The sequence below is a fragment of the Octopus bimaculoides genome, chromosome 6 (assembly GCF_046866305.1).
Source record: "Octopus bimaculoides isolate indiv1 chromosome 6, ASM4686630v1, whole genome shotgun sequence".
NCBI classification, from domain to species: domain Eukaryota; kingdom Metazoa; phylum Mollusca; class Cephalopoda; order Octopoda; family Octopodidae; genus Octopus; species Octopus bimaculoides.
This window is the reverse complement of record NC_142933.1, coordinates 111,365,397-111,392,923: the sequence shown is the minus strand read 5'-3', so window position 1 is coordinate 111,392,923 and position 27,527 is coordinate 111,365,397. Positions and strand designations below refer to the sequence as shown.

Here is a 27,527-nt window from a genome sequence, read left to right as displayed (position 1 = left end):
CTGTAACTTATCTAATATATTAACTAATAGATGAGAGTGAAATGAAGTTTAGCCGCTTAGACGTCCACAAGCAGAGGGTAAATACGGTTGCCGATAAAGAGAACATTAAAGTACAAAAGACAAAGACAGCAACATAAAAAAGTCGTTCCAACAATGTTTTTAGATTTTATTCCTAACTGTCCAAATTATTAGAAACATCATATTGGTAGCAAATCAATAAATACAACAAACAGATTGGTTGCAAAAAGGCAGCAACAGCAGCTCTAAATACCGACTCTCCACCACAAATCTACAGTCGGTGAAGAAATTCAGTTTTCTTAAAACATTTCTTACATAATCTATAAATAATTCTAAGAAGATTTCCTCCTCCTTCTCCCAACCCACCTCATATTTTACAATGTTTTTCTAATTATAAAAGATACCTCCATAAATTCTGGTTCATGAATAAATTTGTAAGTAAATGTTTTTACAGCTGAATAGCCCTGCTTTGTGAGTGAAATAAGAACAATCGTATGGCATTTATGGAGTTTTATTCCATTCCTCAATCAATCACTCAATATTTAGCCGAGGGACGGGGAGAGGCAGAGGTTTATTACAATAAATATTTTCAGTTAAAGAGAGCAGAGTTGAAAGAGTGCTAGCCTAGTGACCAAAGAAATGACCAACAGTTTATACCCAATTAAATAATATCAATGATGACCACATTGCTTTTAAGCCACTATTGTAGCTTGTGGGTCATTGTAGGGTTGATGTGAAAGTGGAAGAAGGCCACAGGGAGGTAGTGTAGAAAGAATATTCCTGCCCTTTATCTCAAAAAGATAACCTACTGCATCCTTTTAGTTTAATTAAGCAATTATTTCCCATCTCTTGCTCAGTTTAATAAGTTCTTGTTTATTCTTTAAAGAAATACATGTACAAGTTGAATATTCCTAGTAATTGGCTGAACTAGTAATTCCATGACCAGGAACTCAAATCTCCTTATTCTAGACTCAGTGACACTCAACTGAGACCCATAGAAGGTTTTAGTAAAACTTATCTGAAATAAATCAGTTATACTTCTACAATACACAAAATATTAATTTTTTTAATCCAATTCCCAATAATATTTAATTAGTAAGATTTTTTTTTCTTTTATATATGGTGAATGGCTGTGGAGGTCCAGTCAAGTAAAACAGGAATCAAAGAGATCCATGAGCCAAAAATGTTTGAGAACGACTGTTCTAGAGAATTCTTGCTTCAGTCGAACAAAAGATTCCACCATTCTTGAATTGTTAGGATTCAGAAAGTGTATCCCAAGATGTAAAAGAAACATCTAGCATTGCATCATCTCAGCCTTTATTTAATGCTGCAGATGAAGAAATTACCAATTCCATTATGACGGCAAGTTGACTGAGAGATCTGAAGTTTTCATCCATGTCCATTAACCCTTTCTTTACTGTATTTATTTTGAGAGGCTCTGTGTTTCTTTCAATTACTTTAAATATAACAAAGAATTTAGTGAAATAACTTATTAATAGTTGCTCTGGCAGATATGTTAGATAAACCAGTTAATAAATGCTAACAAATGTTAACAGAGAGAATTGAAATATCATCCACAAAACTTTAAAAAGTTAGTTATATTTCAGGTCATCATGAACAAACAAATGAATGCTATGGAATTTGAAAACTTAACTTTTCAAAATATCAAGGTGACAATATGTATTTTGTTGTCTGGCCGTAGAGAAACACGCACACACTATGCTAATGTACAAAATATTTTGTACATCAACCTCAATTTAATTTACTGAACACCAGCCAAATGATATATCAATACATTTGATACATAAGTAACTCAATATAATTGATTTCTTAATAAGCCCCATTAAAAGTTGAACTAATTAATCAACCAGGAGGATAAAAGTGAAAAATTGTTACTATTTACCAAGTTCAGGTTATAAACCACAGCATGAACCTTAGAGTTCCCTAAGAACCTACACCAATAATTTAAGAAGTTACGGGTGAAGATAGAAATTGTTGTCATGGTTTGGTTTAAGGAGAGTATTCCTTTGAATTTATAAAAAACAATTTCACTGTATTTTCATATAATTTTTGTTTTTAATCAAATCAAAATAGCATTCTTTCCAAGATTGAAGATTCTTCAGTGATGTAAAGAAATCATTGATTAAACACTCGAAACAATGTAATCTAAATAAAACCAATCTAAAAATCTATGTTAAACTACAATAATATTGTAATAATCTGGAAAAGGGAAAACATTAAGTTGAAATGGTGCAAGGTTAGTTATTTGGAATCAAAATATATATTTCAAGAATTTCTGTATAATACTCAATCCATATTAGTAAAGGAGATGCGAGTTGGTAGTGAATATTTAGTCTTGAATATCTAATAAGCAGCAAATTGGTAGAATTGTTAGCATGCCAGACAAAATGGTTAATGGCATTTTGTTTGTCTGTACGTCCCGAGTTCAAATTCCACCAAGATTGACTTTGCCTTTCATCCTTTCAAAGTTGATAAAATAAGTACCAGTTGAAAACTAAGGTCAATGTAATCGACCTGGTCCCTTATCCTATAATCGCTGACCTTGTGCCAAAATTTTAAGCCAATACTTAATAAGCCTTTCATACATGACAAAGCAAATTTAAACTTCCGTTTTTAAACTGTAAAACTGAAATACAAATCATGTCTGACATGGTGAAAGCATAAAAACTACATAAATAACAAATGTTGCTGCATCAAAGATAAAATAGGGATATAAAACACCAAGTGGGGGCCCTTAGATTATGAAAGAGCGAAGTATAATTGATTTCATGGGTTAAAAAGCAGAGAATGAAAAGTGGAATATTATAAGAGCTCCAAGAAAAAATAATTCCACCAAACACTAGAAATACATTCACACATGTACTAATACCCATTTCTTTCAGCAGGGGTTTATATGCCCCCCCCCTCCCATATCAGATTATTTGGTCAATAGATATGGTGAAAACTTATATTTACAAAATTTTCACTTATTTCTTAACTTACACAGACTACACATGTTTAAACAGCACTATGAAATCATAGTTCTTAAATTTAAAGGAAAAAATAAATGGGTATATTAGTGTAATCAGTAAGCACATTTATCATGAAAATAAGAGGTATGAGTTCAATTTCCATGCATGCGAATACCCACTTTTTTTTTTTTCCTCAGGAAAATATCAAACTATTTTCTATAATCAATATATGGTGAAAACTTAAAATTATATAAATTATATTTATTAAATTTTCACTAGAAACGGAGTATTTAAAAAAAAAACATAGAAATTCATTAATAGAGGGAAAAGTCACATTTTTATTTGAAGGAGATGCTAACAAGAAATCAATTTTGATATAACTTATTGGAATTATTGATACATGTCAAAAAGTTGTTAGACTGAACTAAATATATTGATTTTTTATAACTAAGTACAAAACCAATTCCACAAAGTCAATTGAATCAATCCTCATTTATGGAGATGGAGAAAGTGACATGAAAAAAACCTCAAACTCAGAATAGTCAATCTAGTATGTTTTCTTTTTTTTTTTACAGCACCAACACAATGGTTAAATACAGCAAGAAAACAATCCTGTACATAGGTGCAGGTGTGGTTGTATGGTAAGAAGTTTGCTGTCCAATCACATGGTTCTAGGTTCCGTCCCATTGTGTGACACCTTGGGCAAGTGTCTTCTATTATAGCCTCAAGCTGATCAAAGCCTTGTAAGTGAATTTGATAGATAGAAACTAAAAGAAGCCCATCATGTGTGTGTGTGTGTGTGTGTGTGTGTGTGTGTGTGTGTGTGTGTGTTTTACTGTCATCTTGTCTTGACTTCATATGATGGTTGTAAACAAATGTTACCATCATACGAGATGCGTCCTTTGTTCCAATCATCCATGAAAATGTCTGGGGGATATTACCATGCTTGAAGTTGGCAAATGGGAGGGCATCTGGCAGTAGAAAATGTGCCATCAACAAAATCTGTTCAACCCATGCAAACATGGAAAAGTGGATGTTAAAACAATGTTGAACATAAAAGCCATGCAACAATCAGAACTGAAGATTCACAAAGTCCAGATAGGAATGGTATCAGCATCTCAATGGAACCATTCTAAGTTTAGATTTCTAACATTGTTGCAGAGCTATGTTTTGGACAAGGAACTAAATCTTTCATCTCTCTCTCTCTCTGCAATAAAAGCAAGTCAGAAAAAGAGAAACGTCACAGCATAATCTTGAATTTCCACTGTTAAGGAATTTCAAAACTTACAATATCAAGATTAAATCATCTCACATGATAAAAGAATTAATGGTCTGTGATTTAATAAAAATTCTTCTCTCAACCATTAATGTCGGAACAGCAGAGACAGTCTTGTTTAAAAACCACCTTATCTATTGATACACACCTTCAATATGAAACTTTAATAATAATAATAATAATAACAATAATAATAAGACATATTAATCACAATAAATATAGAAAGAACTGCCTGACAGTGATAATGTCAAAAAGAATTTTCTAGATCTGAGATAAAACCCACTAAACTCACATTATCAATTATAAGAATTGCTGCTAAATCTTTTCTATAGAGCTGAAGCCAACTTCCTAAGAAATTGTATATCTTTCATGTGTTTCAGTCATTCGACTTCAGCCATGCTGAGGCACCACCTAAAAGAATTTTAGTCAAGCAAATCAACGCCATTACTTTTCTCTTAGTCAAGTACTTATTCTATCAATCTCTTTTGTTAAACCATTAAGTTACAGAGACATGAAGACACCAACACTGGTTGTCAAGTGGTTGTGGGGGAGAAACACAAAGAGACACACATACGATGGGCTTCTTTCAGTTTCCATCTACCAAATCCACTTACAAGGTTTTGGCTGGCCTGAGGCTATAGTAGAAGACACCTACCCAAGGTGCCACAAGTAAGGTTGAACCCAGAACCATGTAGTTGGGAAGCAAGCTTCTTGCCAAACAGCCACTCCTGCACCTTATTTTTATGTGGGGGAGAAGCAGGGTTATATTTTCCTCACGATATCTTTTAACTTATACAAATTGAGAGCTAACCACCAACACCAAAAATGCAAATAATAGAAAAGATTTATTTGCTAAATGATGGAGCTTCCATATATAAAACATGAATGGTCGACTTGTAGATTTCTCAGAAAGAAAACACATTTGTTCTGTTCAACATTTTCCATAAGCTTTCATTTCAAAAACCAGTTTTTTACGGTTTATACCACTTCCTGGCATAATTCATAATCCCTTTAGGAATAGACCTACTACAAACAGAAAACCCCCAAAATTAGCAACAATTCTCACCAAGCTTTTCAGTCTTTCTCAATACCACACAAAGTTATGGTAAGAGGTTCCATTCCTTTTTCACTTTTCCAATTTCTCTGCTATTCACTATTAAGATGAGGAAAGCAATAACTGACCAATTCCTAGAATTTCTCTTCCACTTTCTTTATGACAAACTGGTTTCTGCTTAAATGTTAAGAAACTAATGTAACATACATCAGTGTCGCATAACCAGCCCACTCAAAAGTACCTTGGATCATAGGGTGACAATGCCGTGCTTGAGGAGACCTATTGAGTCAAGTACATCAAAATCAAATGGAAATTGTAGTTGTGATCCCTGTGCCAGTGGCACGTAACAAGCACCAACCAATCGTGGTCGTTGCCAGCCCCCTCTGGCCCCTGTGGCGGTGGCACGTAAAAAGCACCCACTACACTCTTGGAATGATTGCTGTTAGGAAGGTCATCCAGCTGTAGAAACACTGCCAGATCAGACTGGAGCTTGGTACAGCCTCCTGGCTTCCCAGACCCCAGTCAAACCGTCCAACCCATGCCAGCATGGAAAACAGCCGTTAAACGATGATGATGGTGTCATGCCTACCAAGTGACCTTTCTTTTCTTTCTTTTTATAGTAAAACAACAACAACAACAATATATCAACTTATGTACAGAGCATTTCGTTTCACAACTCAAACATCTGAACACAATCCGCTTTGTCATATGACCTCTGTAATCGTGACACTGTGTCAGTTACGACGACAAGGGTTCCAGTTGAAATTAACATGCAAAGTGGCTGAACACTCCACAGACACATGTACCCTTAACATAGTTCTCAGGGAGATTCAGGGTGACACAGAGTGTGACCTGGCTGGCTCTTTGAAATACAGGTACAACAGAAACAGGAAGAAAGAGTGAGAGAAAGTTGTGGTGAGAGAGTACAGCAGGGTTTGCCACCACCACCACCACCACCCACCCCCCTGCTGAAGCCTCGTGGTGCTTTAGGTATTTTTGTTCAATAAACACTCACAGCGCCCAGTTTGGGAATTGAAACCATGATCCTACGACCGCGAGTCCGCTGCCCTAACCACTGGGCCATTGTGCTGCCACTACTTCAGTAATACTTAACACTACAATCACAATACAAATATCAGGAACATATTCATTTGAACTACATTTTAGGGATTGCCAGGCAGATAATCCTGTGTATATCACTGGGCAACAATGATTGTCTTCTAAGTGTTTTAATAGTCAGTTCTAAGTGTGTTGTATGCTGAATCAAAATGTGGAATATATTTCCTATCAAGCTTATGGTTCTTATGATACTATGTTCATTTATACCTCATTAAGCAGACTGGATTTATGTGTAACGCTAATTATGGCAATGAATTTCCAGAAAAATATTGCTTGTATAGGATAAACATGGACTTTCCTCTAGTGTTACAATGTATAGAAAAAAAAAGAGCTTTCAGTGGATTAGGTTGATGGAATCTGAAAGAAGCCTGACATATGTATAAATACACACACAATGTAGATACATGTGGCAAGAAGTTTGCTTCCCAACCACGTGGTTTCCAGGTTCAGTCCCACTGCATGACACCTTGGGCAAGTGTCTTCTACTATAGCCTCAGGCCAACCAAAGCCTTGTGATTGGATTTGGTAGACGGAAACTGAAAGAAGTCCATCTATATGTGTATGTGCGTGTGTCCACCATTGCTTGGCAACTGATGTCGATGTGTTTATGTCCCTGTAACTTAGTGGTTCAGCAAAAGGGATTGATAGAATAAGTACTAGGCTTACAAAGAATAACTCCTGGGGTCGATTTCTTTGACTAAAAAACCCTTTAAGGCAGTACTCCAGCATGGCCACAGTCAAATGACTGAAACAAGTAAAAAGAATATATATATATATAGGCGCAGGAGTGGCTGTGTGGTAAGTAGCTTGCTTACCAACCACATGGTTCCGGGTTCAGTCCCACTGCGTGGCACCTTGGGCAAGTGTCTACTACTATAGCCTCGGGCCGACCAAAGCCTTGTGAGTGGATTTGGTAGACGGAAACTGAAAGAAGCCCATCGTATATATGTATATATATATATATGTGTGTGTGTGTGTTTGTGTTTGTCCTCCCACCAACGCTTGACAACTGATGGTGGTGTGTTTACGTCCCCGTAACTTAGCAGTTCGGCAAAAGAGACCGATAGAATAAGTACTAGGCTTCCAAAGAATAAGTCCTGGGGTCGATTTGCTCGACTAAAAGGCGGTGCTCCAGCATGGCCGCAGTCAAATGACAAACAAGTAAAAGAATAAATGAGTATATATATATATATATATATATATATATATATATATATATATATATATGCACATACATACATATACATATATACGCACACAGTCTTGTATGTACAGGATTGTGCTTCCTTGTCTTGAGATTGCAGGATTCATGTAATGAATGTCATCCGTTTCCAATTTTCTAGAAAACCACATCTGGCCATGGAAAAAAACTGCCTCACTAACCCCCATGAAACCCAAACAGAAATGGAAAAAAATGAGGACGGTTTCTGCTGCCGAATTATATTATTATATTCCTAAAATAAGAAACAAACTTGATGGAAACAATCCCTGACATAGGCAGACATATAAAATATAATTGATGTCTCATATAAGAGCTGTATTGTTATTACAGTAATTTAAATAGTTTGTTACACAACACTTAACTTGGAAAGTAGATTTCCGGTCACATTGTCCCAAATATACAATATTGTGGACGGAGGAAAATAGATATTTACTTTGTTGAGTATATGGTGCACTACATTCTAAATTTATGTGTATTATAAAAAAAAAAATTATATATTAATCTAAGTATGTTAACTTATATTTTAATAAAACTCAAAGAAAGTAACTTAACCCTCTCAACCTGCACCAACACCAATGTGTTTTTTTTTTGGGGGGGGGGGGGTATGGTTTATCATATCAAATGAGCTGAAATAACCTCTTCAATTTAAATGAGAGCATTAATGAAAATCTCGTTACTCTGTTCATGAAAACATGGCTTCACTGTTGCCTTATATTGCACCACACCTTTTAATATGAGACTTATGTCCTACAACTTCCACCCCACCCCCCCATAGGTGCAGGAGTGGCTGTGTGGTAAGTACCTTGTTTACCAATCACATGATTTCAGGTTCAGTCCCACTGCGTGGCACCTTGGGCAATCGTCTTTGGGCAAGCGTCTTCGGGCCAGCCAAAGCCTTGTGAGTGGATTTGGTAGACGGAAACTGAAAGAAGCCCATCATAATATGTGTGTGTGTGTGTGTGTGTGCTACTGTGTTTATCCCCACCACCACCACCACCATCACTTGACAACCAATGTTAATGTTTACGTCCCCATAACTTAGTGTTTCAGCAAGAGACAGAATAAGTACTAGGCTTACAAATGACTGAAACAAAAGAATATTGCTATTGTAACTATTAAACTTTGTGGATTTTTATGACAGAAAACATGGATACCAGCTTCACATTCACAAACAGTGATTCTGACTGGTGTTTTCCTTTAAAATAAACCAAATATTTTAAGTTTCAACAGTGAAAGCAACAACTCACTGGTGCCATTAGAAAAAGCACTCAATACACACAGGAAAGCAATAAGAAGGGCATCCAGCAGTAGAAACGATGCTGATGCTGTCAACAGACCCATCAGATCCTGTCAAACTGTCCAATCCCTACCAGCATGGAACATGGACATTAAATGATAATGGTGATGACATAAGCATCTGAATGGAGTGGGGGGCTGCAGATTGTCCTTGCCCCCTCCCCTCACTTTTCAACACCTGTACCTGCACATGCTTTCATACCTTTGTACAAAAGGGCCATGGTGGCACTAATAAAGAAATTATTATTATTATTGGTAAAAGCAAGAGAGGGTGGATTGGTAGAATTGTTAAAGCACAAAATGAAATGACTTGAAGTATTTAGTTCTGGTTCTTGAGATTCTAAGTTCAAACCATGCCAGGATCAACTTTGCCTTCCATGGTCAATGAAACAAAGTACTGAGGCCAATAAAGTCAACTCAATCCTTCTCATTAAGATTGCTGCCCTTGCACCTAAATAAGGAACATAATAGTGCCACGTGGTCAATGCTAGCGCCCCCTGGCTGGCTGCTGTGCTGGTGGCACATAAAAAGCACCATCCAAATGTGATCGATGCCAGGCCCGCCTGACTGGTCCCTGTACCGGTGGCACATAAAAAGCACTCACTACTCTCGGAGAGGTTGGCATTAAGAAGGGCATCCAGCTGTAGAAACATTGCTAGATCAGATTGGAGCCTGGTGCAGCCACTGGCTTCCCAGACCTCAGTCAAACTGTCCAACCCTTGCCAGCATGGAAAACGGACGTTAAACAATGATGATGATGATATCCATCTATTTAAGGCCTTGTGCCTTAAATAGAGGGGATTATTATTCTTATAAAGGCAGCAAACTGGCAGGATTGTTAGCATGCTGGGCAAATGCTCAACAGCATTTCATCCGTCTTCATGTTCTGAGTTCAAATTCAGCCAAGGTTGACTTTGCCTTTCATCCTTTCAGCATCAATAAAATAAGTACCAGTCAAACACTGGGGATCGATGTAATCAACTAGCCCCTAACTTCTGAAATTGCTGGCCTTGTGCCAGAATTTTAAGACATTATTATTATTATTAAAAGGTGTTAAGCCATTAGAGTTGATAAAGCATTGGAAAAAATTCCTTGCAACATTTGTTCAAATCCTCCACGGGGTCAACTCTGGCTTTCATCCCTTCAGAGGTGATACAAAGAAGTACCCAGCAAGCACTGGACTCAATAGAATCTACTAAACCCCTACCCTCGAAATTGTTGGTCAGGTACCACCTAAATTAGAGACCATTATGTAGTTTGCTGTGTGGAGACTGGCATGAGAAAGAACAGATCCAACGTCTCCTCTCTATATTGTAAAAGTCAACTAAAGAAGGTTGAATTAGGGCCCGCACACCAACCTCATAAAAATCCTCACCAGCAACGACTAGCCAAAAAACAGACCCATGGGCTGGAGGTTTGTTGTCTGAATGGCACAAAAGTGTGACCTACCAGGTGTAGTAGGGAATCCACAATAAATTGGTAACTGAGTAATGATACACTGTTACAACACAAAACCCCATACCACTACAACTACTCCTAGTATGTAGTAATTACAACTTCCAAATAAATTAAGTTTTTAATAAAATTTTAACTATGTATCAAATTCAATTTAATTAAAGCATAAATTGACACCTTTTTATTTTTTATAAAAACAGAAACATTAAATAAAAAAGGGATACCACATTTCATATTGATATTCCAGATTATACTCAATAATCTAGATTTTAAAGGACTACAATCGTGGAAGAATTAAAATTAAATCTCATAAATGAATGTTTATTTTTTTTTAATGGCTGACAGGATTAAATTCTGTTTTGTTTTTGAATCAATATTCAATTTCTAAATAGAATCACTGGTATTCTTAGAGTTAATACTATGTTACTGAAATTACTAGAACAAAAAGAATTTCACAGACAGATGACTGAAATACAAAATTTTTTTTAAAAGCTGCAGATACTTAACAGATGAATGATAATGAGTTTCCAATCAATTAATAATTTAATCATTTTTATCAAAAACAGAGAATTATTAATGTTTTTGTTTTTAATTATTTGCAGGCATGGCTGTATGGTAAGGAGCTTACCTCCCAACCACATGGTTATACGTTCTGTCCCACTGCGCAGCACCTTGGGCAAGTGTCTAGTTCTATAGCCTCGGGCTGACCAAAGCCTTGTGAGTGAATTTGAAAGACAGAAACTGAAAGGAACACATACACATACATACATACATACATATATATATATATATGTATATATATATATATATATATATATATATATATATATACAAATATGCGATGGGCTTCTTTCAGTTTCTATCTATCAAATCCACTCTCAAGGCTTTGGTCAGCCCAAGGTTACAGAAAGGGTTGATAGAATAAGAATCAGTTAAGCACTGGGATGAACATAAACATCCACTCCCCTCAAACAGCTGGCCCTGTGTCAAAATTTTAAATCATCACATTATTATTATTGTTGTTGGCAAACTGGCAGAATTATAAACACATCAGACAAAATGCTCAGCAGTATTTTGTCTGCCTTTAAGTTCCAAGTTCAAATTCCACCAAGGTCGACTTTATCTTTCATCCCTTTGGGGCTGATAAGTACTAGTTGGACACTGGTGTCAGTGTAATCAATATACTCCAAAATAGCTAGCCTTGTGCCAAAATTTAAAATCATCATCATTATTATTGACAACAAGTACAAAAGGCATCATTACTAAAAGACCAAATTACAAAAGAATACCTTTGCTGACACCTCAAGTTCGACCAGCCTGTCATGACTGGAACAATACCCAAAAGAAGATTATCAAATTGTTGAAATACAAGATGCGACATGTAGAAAAGTGTAAACTAAAGAATTAATAGTTTTAAAACAAACAAACAAAAAATATTTAAATTCCAAGCAAAGGCAAGAAAAATCATAATAGTACCAGGCACAAGAGACAATCCCTGCAAAAATAGCGGCCTCTCAATTGGAGCATATAAAACTTTTACACAAAAACGAAATACAAAAATAAAAGCAACTTTTTGTCTGCACTTGAGAAATATGGAATTAAGTATGTAATGTAGAAACAGTGATGTACTTAACAGGCAGATACTTAGCAAAACTTTCTAACAAAAAAAAACTATGTATAAACAAACTAAAGAAATGTTAAAATTCCATAATTCAAACAATCTGGAGAAAATTATAACAGTTCTTTCTAAGACAAATTAAGGGAAGAGAGGAAAATAAGTTACTTTTGCAGATAATTATGTAATAAACAATTATTTTGGTTGTAGTGAAAGAAATATAAAATAAAACGCTGCCACTTTCCACCAGCTGAACATGATGAAGAGAACAAGGAACAGCTGCAAGACTAAGTATCGCAAAGTTTACACAACGAAGAATGAAACAAACCATTTACAGCTGGGAAAATAAAAAGGTCACATTTAAACGACGACCACCATCACCGATGCTGAATCAAAATATACATCATCTGATCATCAAATGCAACTTGGATATGATGGCAGGAAATGCACAAACCCATACAAGAATCAGTTAATGCCATGAAGACTGCAAGACTTTCTTTAAAAAGGCAGCAATGTCAGAAACAAATCATTGATTACCTTTAGGATTCTTTCTAGTCACATTGATATCAGAATGTTTTTTGGCTTTTGTTTTTTCGTACACAAAGATTAATCTTTTAGCATTCAGACTACTCTGTCAAATGTAATATTTATTTATTCCCATTGCTTTGAATTAATCATGCATTATCTCAGTTTGGAGATTTCAATGATGAGATTGTATATTTCTAGAATGACATTGTAGGATAGGTGTGAGAAGCCTGATCTGGCCAGTTTCAATGTTAAAGGGTTAAACAAACTCCGGGTAGTTAGATTTGGTACTGAATGAAAACAGAAGCTACGGGCAAACACTATAGAAAATCACAGCTACTCAAAGATGACTTTTTTTTTTTTTTTGCATTAGAAATGAGAATAATAGAATTGGTTTGAATAAAAATGCTGGATTTAAAAGTCAATGAAGTCATTGAGATTAGAGTAAACCAATTAACAGCTAACTTTGAAGTCACTAAAGGTAGTAATTAAAGAATTACAGGTTAAGCTTTTTATTATTTTTCTTTAAACCACTTATATGTAAATGGAGCTGCAGAAATAAATTAGAAAGGAAAACCCAACCTACTGCAGACTTATCAAAGAAATTTAATATTTTAGCATCAATATCAAATTTAAAACAACAGAGAAAAGACTGCAGAGTAGAGCAGAAATTTAGGGTGTTCATAGGTCTGGACAGGGATAAAACAAATCAAAAAAGGATGCAATTATAGAGAAAAATAAATTTCATTCATTGTGTGCTGGACAGATGAGCTATAGCAACCTCTATAAATAGTAATTAAGATATGAGGCTTTCATGTAAATGTCAAGAGTATAATACAGAAATAATAGAGAAAAATTAATGATATAAATAACTGGAAAACAGTAAACCTCACAGATATAAAGGTGAATACAGCATTCTATATAAGTGGGCGCATGTGTATGCACGCATATATCTATTTAGATATATTGTCCCACCCTTGCCAGCATGAATGGCAGACATTAAGTGATGATGATATGAGGGTGTGCTGAAAAGTTCCTGACTTTAAGGGCATTGCGAAAGGCCCAGTTGGAGACCCAACTTTCTCACTTCTTTATTGGGGTCTTTGAAAAACTGAAGGAGTGTTGCAACAATTGTGGCATTAAGTGGGAGGACCGCATCAGTGATCTTGAGATATTAGCCAAACCTGTTTTTGCAGAGTATTGGCAATGAATGACACCCACTGAACGATAGCATCACTCATTTACAACTGATGCAATATCAAAACAAGGGGACACAAACACATAGGCCCACACACATACCTACAATATTTACAACAGGCATTTTTCATTTTCTCTCCATCAAATCTACTCACAATGCTTTGATTGGCCTGAGGTTATGGAAGCCGAAGCTGTTGCTCAGCAAAACCCAAGTCCAAAACCATATGATTTGGAAGCAGTCTGCAAGCATATACATATGCATGCATCAACAATCACTGTAACAGGATTTCAACTGATGCCTTTACTCGAATGTCTTCTTGAGCATAAGTGGCACAGATGTGGCTTTTCAGTCCTGGTAGTGACCTACATACTTTTGCACAGATGTGGGAATGATGAGCACCTCTTACAGCAAGTGTTAAAGCCTTCATGGAATTTTCCAGTCAGTGTGTTTTGCCTTTCTCTGTTACAACCAGCCAGAGTATGCTACACATAATAGTAATGCTAAAAATCAAACGCTGTTTTGCTTAAAGCTTTTTTAAGTGAAGAAAGGACTTGCGCAGGGCCTCCACTCCCTAAACAACGTATGCATTTGCTTATAAAGAAGAACTACTTTACATCAATGGATGCAAACAAAGTTGCAAGTGTCACAGTTTACTTTCTAGAAAGACATCTAAACAAAGACTAGGGGCTCTCTCATTCCCAGCTGTTTGTTTGCCCATTGAGGTTTTGATTTTTGTCCTGCAGGGTGTCCAACAAAAGCCACCCGCCTTACCAAACAGGCTTGGTATGGTTGCTCTTTAGACACCAATAGCCCGATAGGCTGTAATGGCTACATTATATATATGTATACATAGATACACACATTTTATATATATAAATACACATGCACTTTTATATTTATATATATATATATATATATATATATATAAATAAATACACACTTTATATATATATATATATATATATATAAATACACTATATATATATATATATATATATATATAAATACACTATATATATATATATATATATATATATATAAATACACTATATATATATATATATATATATATATAAATACACTATATATATATATATATATATATATATATATATATATATATATATCATCATCATCATCATCATCATCGTTTAACGTCCGCTTTCCATGCTAGCATGGGTTGGACGATTTGACTGAAGACTGGTGAAACCGGATGGCAACACCAGGCTCCAGTCTGATTTGGCAGAGTTTCTACAGCTGGATGCCCTTCCTAATATATATATATATCATCATCATCATCATCGTTTAACGTCCGCTTTCCATGCTAGCATGGGTTGGACGATTTGACTGAGGACTGGTGAAACCGGATGGCAACACCAGGCTCCAATCTAATTTGGCAGAGTTTTTACAGCTGGATGCCCTTCCTAACGCCAACCACTCAGAGTGTAGTGGGTGCTTTTACGTGTCACCCGCACAAAAACGGCCACGCTTGAAATGGTGTCTTTTATGTGCCACCCGCACAAGCCAGTCCAGGGGCACTGGCAACGATCTCACTCGAAAATCCTACGGGAGCCAGTCAGGCGGTACTGACAACGGCCACGCTCAAAATGGTGCATCTCATGTGCCACCTGCACAAGAGCCAGTCCAGGGGCACTGGCAACGATCTTACTTGGCTTGCCGGGTCTTCTCACGCACAGCACATTTCCAAAGGTCTCGGTCAGTAGTCATCGCCTCGGTGAGGCCCAATGTACGAAGGTCTTGCCTCACCACCTCAGCCCAGGTTTTCCTGGGCCTACCTCTTCCACGGGTTCCCTCAACTGTTAGGGTGTGGCACTTTTTCACGCAGCTATCCTCATCCATTCTCACCACATGTTCATACCAGCGCAATCGTCTCTCTTGCACACCACAACTGATGCTTCTAATGTTCAGCTTTTCTCTCAAGATACTTACACTCTGACGGGTATTCACATTGACATTACACATCTAACGGAGCATACTGGCTTCATTCCTTGCGAGCTTACGTATGTCCTCAGCAGTTACAGCCCATGTTTCACTGCCATGTAGCATGGCTGTTCGTACGCATGCGTCATACAGTCTGCCTTTTACTCTGAGTGAGAGTCCCTTTGTCGCCAGCAGGGGTAAGAGCTCTCTAAACTTTGCCCAGGCTATTCTTATTCTAGCAGCTACACTTTCAGCGCACCCACCCCCACTACTAACTTGGTCGCCCAGATAGCGGAAGCTATCGACTACCTCTAGTTTTTCACCCTGGAATGAGATAGAAGTTGTTTCCTGTTTGTTTACAGTCTTTATTGCACCTGAACATCTGCCACAAACAAAAACTAACTTGCTAGTTAACCTGCCTTTGATGTTGCTGCACCTCTTATGTGTCCATAGCTTGCACCGGGTACATCTTATAGAGTTACTACCTACTCCTTTTCTACATACTGAGCAGGGCCATCTACCTGAAGGGGTTTGTGTTTTATCTACCTTCCTACTTATTAGGATTTTGGTTTTAGCTGGGTTGACTCTAAGGCCCTTCAATTCTAGACCTTGCTTCCACACCTGAAACTTCTCCTCTAGTTCTGATAGTGACTCCGCAATTAGGGCAAGGTCATCAGCATAGAGGAGCTCCTAGGGGCAACCTGTCTTGAACTCCTCTGTGATTGCCTGGAGGACTATGATAAATAAGAGGGGGCTGAGGACGGAACCTTGGTGGACCCCCACCCGGAATTCATTGCTGTACTCATTTCCAACCCTCACCTTACTGGCAGCATCTCTGTACATGGCTCACACTGCTCTCACTAACCATTCTTCTATCCCAAGTTTCCTCATTGACCACCAGATAAGGGATCGGGGGACCCTGTCAAAGGCTTTCTCCATGTCAACGAAAGCCAGGTACAGAGGTTTATCCTTAGCTAGGTATTTCTCCTGCAGCTGTCTCACTAGAAATAAGGCATCAGTAGTGCTTTTACCTGGCACGAACCCAAACTGCATCTCATCTAAATTGATTCGCTCCCTAATTAGTTGGGCTATGACCCTCTCTGTAACTTTCATAACCTGATCTAACAGCTTGATGCCTCTGTAATTATTTGTATCTAAGGTGTCACCTTTACCTTTGTAGCAGTTGACTATGATGCTGCTACACCAGTCATTGGGTATGACTCCTTCGTGTATCACCTGGTTCGTAATACGGGTGACTAGGCTATAGCCAACACTGCCAGATATTTTGAGCATCTCTGCAGTGATTCCTGATGGGCCAGGGGCTTTCCCGGTCTTCATACTCTTAATTGCTTTATCTACCCCGGTACTATCAACTCGGATAGCTGGTCCCTCTATTGGGTCGACATACGGCAGGCTCTCTTCCTCCCATTCATTCTCTTTATTAAGCAATCTATCGTAGTGGCATCTCCAGACCTCTTTCTTTGCATCCTCATTTAGTGCAAGCGTACCATCATCCATGCGAACACATTTCTCTCCTACAACATCACTATTCTCTCTCCTACACTGTCTTGCAACACGAAATACCTCGAGTCTTTGGTCCTCACGGCGCAGAACATTGGCAAATCTTTCCTTATCTGCTTCCCCTCTGGCTAAATAAACCTGTCGCCTAGCCTCCCTTCTGGCACATTGGTATAATTCCCTGCTACCACCGTTCTTCCAGTCCTTCCAAGCCTGTTTCTTTTATATATAAATACACACTTTATATGTATATATATATATAAATACACACTTTATATATATATATAAATACACACTTTATATATATATATATATATATATATATAAATACACACTTTATATATATATATATATAAATACACACTTTATATATATATATATATAAATACACACTTTATATATATATATATATAAATACACACTTTATATATATATATATATAAATACACACTTTATATATATATATATATATAAATACACACTTTATATATATATATATATAAATACACACTTTATATATATATATATATATAAATACACACTTTATATATATATATAAATACACACTTTATATATATATATAAATACACACTTTATATATATATATAAATACACACTTTATATATATATATAAATACACACTTTATATATATATATAAATACACACTTTATATATATATATAAATACACACTTTATATATATATATATATATATATATATATATATATATATATAAATAAATACACACTTTATATATATATATATATATATAAATACACACTTTATATATATATATATATATATATATATATATATATATATATATATATATATATATATATATAAATACACACTTTATATATATATATAAGAGCATGTCAATTTGCTATTTCTCACTGATTTAATTGGAGAAAATGAGCTTGGATTGGAGAATATGGTTAGAACAATATTTCAATGTTGTTTGTAGTTAAGTGATATCGTTTCTGAGCAAGATTGGACCTGTCACACATTTGATATAGTACTGTTCCTTTCATCAGTGAAAGGTAAGGAATAAGAAAAAGAAAAAATTACTGATGAATTCTAAATTTGGGCTCCCTGCATACTAGTGGGTTTAAGAACAGAGTTTTAATATTGTCATCATCATCATCGTTTAACGTCCGCTTCCCATGCTAGCATGGATTGGACGATTTGACTGAGGACTGGCGAACCAGATGGCTGCACCAGGCTTCAATCTGATCTGGCAGAGTTTCTACAGCTGGATGCCCTTCCTAACGCCAACCACTCAGAGAGTGTAAGCGGGTGCTTTTACATGCTACCGGCACGAGGGCCAGTCAGGCGGTACTGGCAATGGCCATGCTCAAGTGGTGTTTTTTACGTGCCACATGCACAGGAGCCAGTCCAGTGGCACTGGCAACGACCTCGCTCGAATGTTTTTTCACGTGCCAGTAAGGTAACGCTGGTAATGAACATGCTCAAATGGTGCTTTTTACGTGCCACCAGCACAGAAGCCAGTCAGCTGCTCTGGTAGTGATCACGCTCGGATGGTGCTCTTAGCGCTCCACTGGCACAGGTGCCAGTCATCGAATTTGCAAATTTGATTTGATTTCAATTTAACTTGCCTCAACAGGTCTTCGCAAGCAGAGTTTAGTGTCCAATGAAGGAAAGGTACGCATAAGTGGGCTGGTTATAGCCCTGGCATAGGCCACGTGTTATGGTCTCACTCGGTTAGCCAGGTCTTCTCACACACAGCGTATTTCCAAAGGTTTTGGTCACTAGTCATTGCCTTGGTGAGGCCTAATGTTCGAATGATAGTAATGTTGTAAAGATAGTAAATAACCCTCATTTGTTGGGCCTAACAAAACCATTGAATGAAGGGGAACAAACAGATATCTCAGAATACATTTTTTTAATAGATGTTGTGCAGCTTCCAACTTTCCTCTGAATGTTGGAAAAGAGTTACCTGCATTACGATGATTCTTGCCAAGTATCAAAATGTCAATACCATGACTGCTGCTCAATGCTCTGTGGACACTAAACACTATAAGACATGACATGGACAGCTGCAGCAGAAACTAAGAAGCCATGGCCAGCAGGAAGGGACACAGCAATCATTTTGACTGTCCATATGCCAGGATTCATTGCCACATCTTTGAACAGGGCTTTAGGCTCAATTCAGACAGCTTTGTGGAGCTACTGCAGCTTGAAGGTCATATGTCTGGCAGCAGGAATCGGCTCTTTGCCGTACCTGTGGAAAGAGTCAGAAGTGGTTGTCAGAGAATTTCTACAACTTCACCAGACCCAATTTCTGACCTCCTAATTCCCTAGATTGCAATCCCATGGATTACTGTGTGGGTCACATTTGAGAAAGACACCAACCACTAGCCAGTAGTCAATATCAAGGAGGTGTTCAAAGATCTTCCCAAGCACACAGTGAGAAACACATGCGCCAGGTTCCAGATCCATCTTGAGGCCACGATGGAAGGTGAACAGGGGGTTACTTTCAGTGAACTTTTATCTCCCAGCCATATATTCTAGTTGATATTTTTGGAGTTTAAAAATACTTTTATTTTGTCCAAACACCCTATATACAAACATACACAATATTTTAGATGCTTTTAAACTCAAATTGCTGTATGATCACTAATTTGCTTAGTATCATTCTAGTCATAAGAGATGCATATAATACTCTTTGGTTTGGAAAGCTAATGAGAAACCCCCACCCCCATTTAACTGCATTTGGCCTTTCACTTGAGCACACACATATACAAAGAGAGAGAGAGAGATTAATGTAGGGAAGAAACAATATATCATTGCAACTCTCTAATGTTCTTGAGTATGAATCAGAGAAGATTATATTCCAGCTGTTTCTAACAGAAGAATTTTGTGGAGCATCAGACAAAGTCAAGTGAACCAAAAACAACGTCTAATATAGAAAGCAACATTTAAAAACATCATTAAATAGAATATCTTTTGAAGATAAAGATTAGATCTAGTTTGTAGGCACTTTTCAGGAAACTTTGCCAAGTTATTCCCTGCTTCAAGCTTCTTAAAAGCAGCACACGATAAAGATATATCAACTGATTCCACAACCTCAATTTCAGTGGGAATAACGGTTCATTCTTAAAATAGCTGGAAATTAAGAAATTCTACACCAAAATATTGTGAAGTCTTTGTCCAAATTTAAACCACCTTGGATAAGTTTCCACCAAACCATGTCCAAATTAAAAGCGCCACTGAATTGAAAAAGCTTACACACGAAAATAATTGAATAATTGACTTTATTATAAGAGAAGTATAAAATCTTTAAAATATAAAATCATGTTCAGGCATGATTGTGGTTGAGAAGTCCACTTGCCAACCACATGGTTTTAGGTTCAACCCCACTCTGTGTGCTATCTTGGACAAGTGTTTACTACAGCCCTGAGCCAAGCAAAGCGTCGAGTGGATTTGGTAGAGGGAAACAAAGGCTACAGTGTATGTAGCAAGATATACACAGACATGACAGAAGTAAATAGACACCCAATAAAACATTGTCTTATGCTTATTTTAACTTGTAATGGTTTATATTTTTTTTTATTAATGGACATTTTTATGTTCCAGGTTCCATATGTGATTGTTTAAATTATGCCAAGATTTCTACAGTTAATAGAGTGATTGTGCAATTCACTAGAGAGGGGAAGAGTCCACATCACCTTGCTCAAGTCAACCAGGGCATTCTGACATGACCCTTCTCTTTGCTAAGTATGAAGGATAATCCTTGTTGCAACACCTCTGACATAGCAGAACAAGTTGATGTCAGTCCCAGAATTCAATTACGCATACATTTTTATATACATTTACGTACGCATGTATTTTTATATACATTTATATTTTTTATATATATTTAATTTTAATTTAATTATAATTCAAAATATTACTGTCATATTCAACATATATCTTTTGGAAATTTGAATATTGATTTCCTGTGAATATTATTAATAATTTTATTAATAATATAAAAACATATATATATCTATTTGCTCAAAGTAATAGAGCACTTAATATAAGTTCAATAACATATTCCTTTTGAATATTCTTTATAAATTTTATATATATATATATATATAAACATATAGATATATGTGTGCATGGAACCATGCGTTTGTTTACATCGGCAATTGCTTATATGAAAGTGCAACGGCAGGAGGCGGTCAGTCAGTTTTCAGCTGTGTGGAGTAAATGACCTCACACTTGAAGAATTAGCAATGGGTAGCAACAGAAAGAGCATCCAGCTGTAACACAATGCTTCCATAATATATTCATCTAACCCATGGAAGCATGGAAAACTAGCCATTACAAAAAAGAAAAAAAAGAAAAGACAGACAAACAAAAACTATACAGCATTTACTGTTTGACCTGGCTATTATCCAAACCATTGGTCCACATATGAGCATTAAGTTGTTTCTACTGCTACAATAGACAAAATATTAAAAATTTTTTTATACAATTCCTAATCATCATCATTTAACATCCACTTTCCACGTTGGCATGGGTTGGACAGTTTGACAGGAGGTGGCCAGTTGGAGAGCTGTCCAGGCTCCACGTCTGTTTTGGCAGGGTTTCTGCAGCTGGATGCCCTTCCTAACGCCAACCACTTTACAGAGTGTGGACTGGGTGCATTCTACGTGCCACTGGCACAAGTGCATTTATGTGGCACCAGCACCCACAAGAAAAATATGCCTTGTTTCATGAATTTGCATGTCATCCTTGTGCAGGGGCCACACTAACCTTTTCTGTATTGTTCCATTTAACTATAAAAATATAAGGGGACCCTTTTTAAACACTGAATGCTTATTCGGGTCCAGTAGAGTAAAATAAGAATCAAAGGGGTCAACAGGCAAAAAAAGGGTTGAGAACCTCTGATCTGAACCTTAGTAATTCCCAGATTATTTAACAACCAGAGAATCATTAGCCATCAAAAGTATTGAACTAATTAAGATTCAGTTAAATTTCTAAACTAATCACTTCCCTTGAGACTGAGATCCAGCTCAGATTAATGCAGACTTTCATTTCTCAGTTAAGTTGATTCAATTGACAAAATGGCTTTCCAAGAACTGAGCCAAAAATATATCTTATTGGAATCTCTATTAAATTTAAAACCATTATAATAAGGATTTCAATTTTTGGCACAAGGCCGGCAATTTCGGGAGAGGGGACTAATTGATCACATCAGCTGCAGTACTCAACTGGTACTTATTTTCTCAACCCTGAAGGGATGAAAGGCAAAGTCGACTTCAGCGGAATTTCAACTCAGAAATGGACAAAATGCCACCAAACATTTCGCTTGGTGTGCTAATGCTTCCACCAGCTCACCACCTTAATAATAATAATCCTTTCTACTAAAGGCAGGAGACCTGAAATTTGGGGGGAGGGGACTAGTTGATTACATTGATCCCAGTGTTACACCGGCACCTATTTTATCGTCCCTCCTCGCAAAGGATGAAAGGCAAAGTCATCCCTGGCAGAATTTGAACTTACAACGTAGCAACAGGCAAAACACTAAACATTTCATCCAGCAGGCTAATAATGATAATAATAATAATAATAATAATAATAATAAGAGTCACACTTTGCATTGTTTGGAGAGAAAGTAAAAAAAAGAGATGCAGAGAGAGTTGACATAAGAGGTGCAGATAAGGTTTAGTGGCAGGCAAGGAGTAAAGAAGTGCTATACACACACACACACACGAGAGAGAAGGAGGAGAAGAAGGATTAAATAACAGTAGTTATGGGATGAGTTATACAAATGAGAAGCCATTTTATATCATTTTATTTAAAAGGAACAAATAGTTTTTCTTCTGAAAATTAGTATTTCATTATTTTGCATAAGTACCAAGAAATTTAATAAAAGTCAAAATTATAATTATAGTACATAGATCATATTTCCTGATATTACCTGTGGTACTAACCGTGTGAAGGTCTATGGCCTAGTGGTTGGGTGTTCCACTCATGATGGTCAGATCATGGGTTCAATTCCCAGACCAGGCAACATGGTGTGCTGCTGAGAAACTACACTTCATGTTGCCCCAGTGCTGTGTAGGGACCAGCATGTCAAAGAAGAGACCCAACATTTCTTCTACTTGTCGTAAAAGAGGTTGACATAGGATTTGCATGCCGACCTCATAAGAGCCCTCACCAGTAACAACAAACCAAAGAGATCCATGGATTGGAGGGTTCGTTGCTTGAGTATTGCAGAGACACCATCCACCAGGAGTAATCAGGAATCACCAATAAATGGTGGATGCAGTGATGTGCTGTTACAGTGCATTCCCCACCTACTACTACTACTACTACTACTACCCATGATGGCAGAAATATACTCCCAAAGTTATTCCCCATACTCGGTAAGCTGTTTCTTTAATCAGCCAAGCCATAAGTTAATTTCCAAACTTTCTGAGGTCATAGAAACCAGATATATACGGAAACCATACTTCTAAAACAACATCCGAATACAAGTAGTTGGTTTTTTTTTTGGTTTTTTTCACTTGGAACGCAATACTGTTGTTCATTTATGAATTCCATCAAGAAATATTCTCAATCACTTGTAAGCTTCAATTTATTAAAATTAAGTTATTTCTCTGTTTACTTTTATTACATTTTGCAAGTTTTTGAAAATCTGAAACCCAGCAAAAGTCAATATTTGTAACCACACACAAGGGATGAAGGAACACCATTTCAAAATACAGTTCCAACTCCAGATTTTGTGTCTGTATTTTAGTGTTGTTTTCATTTGTTTAGAAAGCTTCATCATTGCCAGACTTTCACATTTTATTTATTACCAAGGCTCTATACCAATGACATTATCAGTTAAAGTCGATAAATGTCAATTCTTCAGACGCCTTCTACAATCTGTAGTCTTAATTCATCATACATAAAAATTAGATTAATTATTTTCATACATATATATACATATATATATATGCATACAATATTAGTTATAATATCAAGAGGCAAAAGAACCAGAATTTACAGCACAATGGCTTTTATCATACTACTAAGTTTTATATGACATTTACATATTTTTGCACTAAACAATCCACTAAACACAACCACTTAAGGCAATATATTTATAGCCAGCAGTTTTCAGAAAACAAATTAAGTTTTTAATATTAAAAGTTAACTGCAGTTTTTTTTTAAATCAAGCACCAGGATAGAATTGCTTCATAAAACTTAGTCATGCACAAAATAAAACTCCAGTCAAAGAGTACAATTACTAAAGAAATATTTTTAAACAAAAATCTATAATCATAGACGGAAATGTTGGAATGAAAGAAGGTGGGGGTGGGGGTGGGGAGGAATCCATGTTTTAAAATAAATAGAAAACAATATTCCTTTGTTTGGAAGAAATCAACAAAGAGGAGATTCAACCAAGAGAAACAAGGCAAATCGAAGAATACAGGGTGGGGGGCACGCTCATAAAGACAAAAAAAAAAACAGGTTAAGTATTTTTCTCAAAAATGGTAATTATATTAATTCGTTAACAAATGATGGCTTATTAGTGCATTTGGCTCTTGATTCCAGCAGCACATTGGGTCCCTTATTTCACATTGCTCCAGTCCACTCAGCTAGTACCTGTAATTCAATGGGATCAGCCTTGTTGCATTCAATGTGTGATGGATAAGTACGCCTGTGGAGTGCTCAGCCACTTGCATGTTAATTTCATGAACAGGCTGTTCCATTGATCGAATCAACAGAGTGCCCAGCCAATTAGCTATTAAGACTTTAATGAATATTAGGAGGTGAAACAAATAGCAATGTGACAGACGAAACAGGCCTCACTTTCCAGATCACTGTTACAACTTCACAACCCTTTTCAATATCAATCTGCCAGAAACCAACCCTGGTTCTATGATATAAACTCCATTTTAAACCTATCTTAATTCTTTAGCATTCACATCGATTTGTCAAATGTAATACTTATTATTCAAAATGCTTTGAACTAATCATGCATTATCTCATAGTTTCAAGATTTCAATGATGTAATTGTCTATTGGAAAGGTGTGAGACGCTGAATCTGACCAGTTTGAATATAAATAGAATACTTGGGCTGGATCTGGTCAGTTTAAATGCTGAAGGATTAATTAAAACCTTCCATCAAAATTTTATGCTAATTTATGTTCCAAACACCAGCTTAATAATGAAAGTTATTTTACTAAATTCATCATTAACTGAAGCAAGCAATGTTTATTTCCACAGAAATATGGCAACAAAAAAAGTACATTGTACAACTAAATTGGTCGTTAATGTTGGGCCGAGTGCAATAAGTAGGCCTGTTGCTTTTTTCTGTGTCTCTATCTACTAGGTACTTCTAAATAAGGTTCTAATACAATAAACTGTTGACAGTGGGTACAGTCATTTTACCAATTAACACACACACACTATTTACTTGATCTTCACTTTAGCTTTATCATTATTATTATTAGTTTATTGTCAGAGTTCTTTCATCACACAGGAAAACAGATAGTCACTGAAGAATAGAATGTATGAAGAAAGCAATGATAAATAAGCAATCACTAATAATAATAACAAGAGCACTCAGAGAGCGCAAACCTCCACATCCTGTCAACAATTAGCTGAAGATATTTAAAATGAGAATATCTGAAATAAACTCGACCGCTCTCACAAACAAGAATACTAAAAATGAAACCAACTGCTCTACTTCATGTAAAGTAAATATAACAAATAATCCAGAATCTTTGTCCGGCACCAGACTGATCTCAAAATCTAATCAGTTTGTGCCAGTCATGAGGCCAAACATCCCTGAAAGTTTCCTCCAAATCCATCCAGCAGTTCTTGAGATATCTTGTCCATGGACAAACAAACACAAATGAAAACAATATCTCCACTTTAAGGCAGAGGTAATAAAGCTAAAATGAAGATCAACTAAAGTGTGTGTTTATTGGCAAAATGACCCTCCCCAAATACAACACATGATTTCAAATTAAGAATCTAGCATAACAAAACATATACATAAAAAAAATTGTTCACAATATGATACATGTTATCTATTTGTTTCCATGACAATTTTGTTACATTCATTTTGTTTGATGTAAATGTCATTCCTACTGTTAATGATTTAACTATGAACTTGGTAGATCCATTTCAGCCCTCACTGAGTAGACTGACGCTTAATGATATCCAAACTGTGACCATCCTGTCTTATTTTGCTGATGAAAGGGACATTTATTTGGTCACTATTTCTAGCAGGCCAAATAACCATACAGAGACTTTCTCATTGCACTTTCAAATAAGAAGTGAAAACTGGCACCTGCCACTCGCCCTCAAGTGCCATATGATGGCCAAAAGTCTGCTAAACTTAAAACACCAAATAATTACAGTCAGACTTCTGTTATTTTTATTTACTTAGTTTTTTAATTAACAGCTTTAATCAAATCATGTCTAATTGCTTTTATCTGCACTTCAACTGCAAACTATCGCTTTTTCAAAAGAAACTCCAGCTGTTTAGCCACAGGTCGGTCCTGGTTCAGTCAACTTATGATCAAAGGTTGTTCCAGTCACGACTATCCCTTCTTTTGTCCTGCAAATGCAACATGTCCAATGAATCATTCTTTACAATAATAGGTTGTGAGCCAACCAAACAATGTAAAGATGCTTCCTTTTGCTCTGTCTAAATGGCATTGTATCTTAAGAAATGAGAGTATTTCAACTGAAGAAGTACCTAGACACTTCACAGAAAACACTGGGTCCAGCTTCCTGTCATCTTGCAAAGCCATCTCCTGTCTTAACAGAAACTCTGCTCAGGTTTGTATAATTCAGGAATTGTTTTAATAATTCACAGTTTTGTTTCATCTCATCATCACCATCCCCACAACTTGATGCCAAATTTAAATACTCGAAAATTAAACAGCATGCTGGATTCTAGTAAAAAAAAAAGAAGTTTGATATATATACCAAGATCAAATTCATAAGGTCTGAACCAACAGAAAGATTCATTGTAAGAAAGCTGTATAACATCTCTCTAAAACGAAAAATCCACTGTCTCAGCAATCGATTTTAGTTTGGGGGGGGGGGTTGTGATGACAAAAACATTTAAATTCAACCCCCAGTCTGCGGTATGAACAATGATTGCGTTTTAAAGAAATTGTGAATAATAACTAATTAGATTTGCAATTTAGATTTACTTTCGTTTAACCATAATAATATATGCATTCTTGCTTTGTTGAAAACATTTTAGAAGGTTGATATTCCAGACATCAATGTCAACCAAATCGAAATATAAATTAAGAGATTTTATAGACATCAGTTTAAATCTCAAAT

The 27,527-nt window shown here is 36.2% G+C and overlaps 1 protein-coding gene and 1 non-coding gene across 3 annotated transcripts in view; both read right to left on the bottom strand.

Annotated features, from left to right (window-relative positions):
• The window catches only part of LOC106873540 (spermatid perinuclear RNA-binding protein), a 44,805-nt gene that overhangs the window by 15,256 nt on the left and 2,022 nt on the right, over nt 1–27,527 (bottom strand). The window lies entirely within an intron of this gene.
• Nucleotides 21,920–22,027, bottom strand: LOC128248229 (U6 spliceosomal RNA). The gene has a single exon (XR_008264515.1). It is a non-coding gene; the product is annotated as a U6 spliceosomal RNA (small nuclear RNA).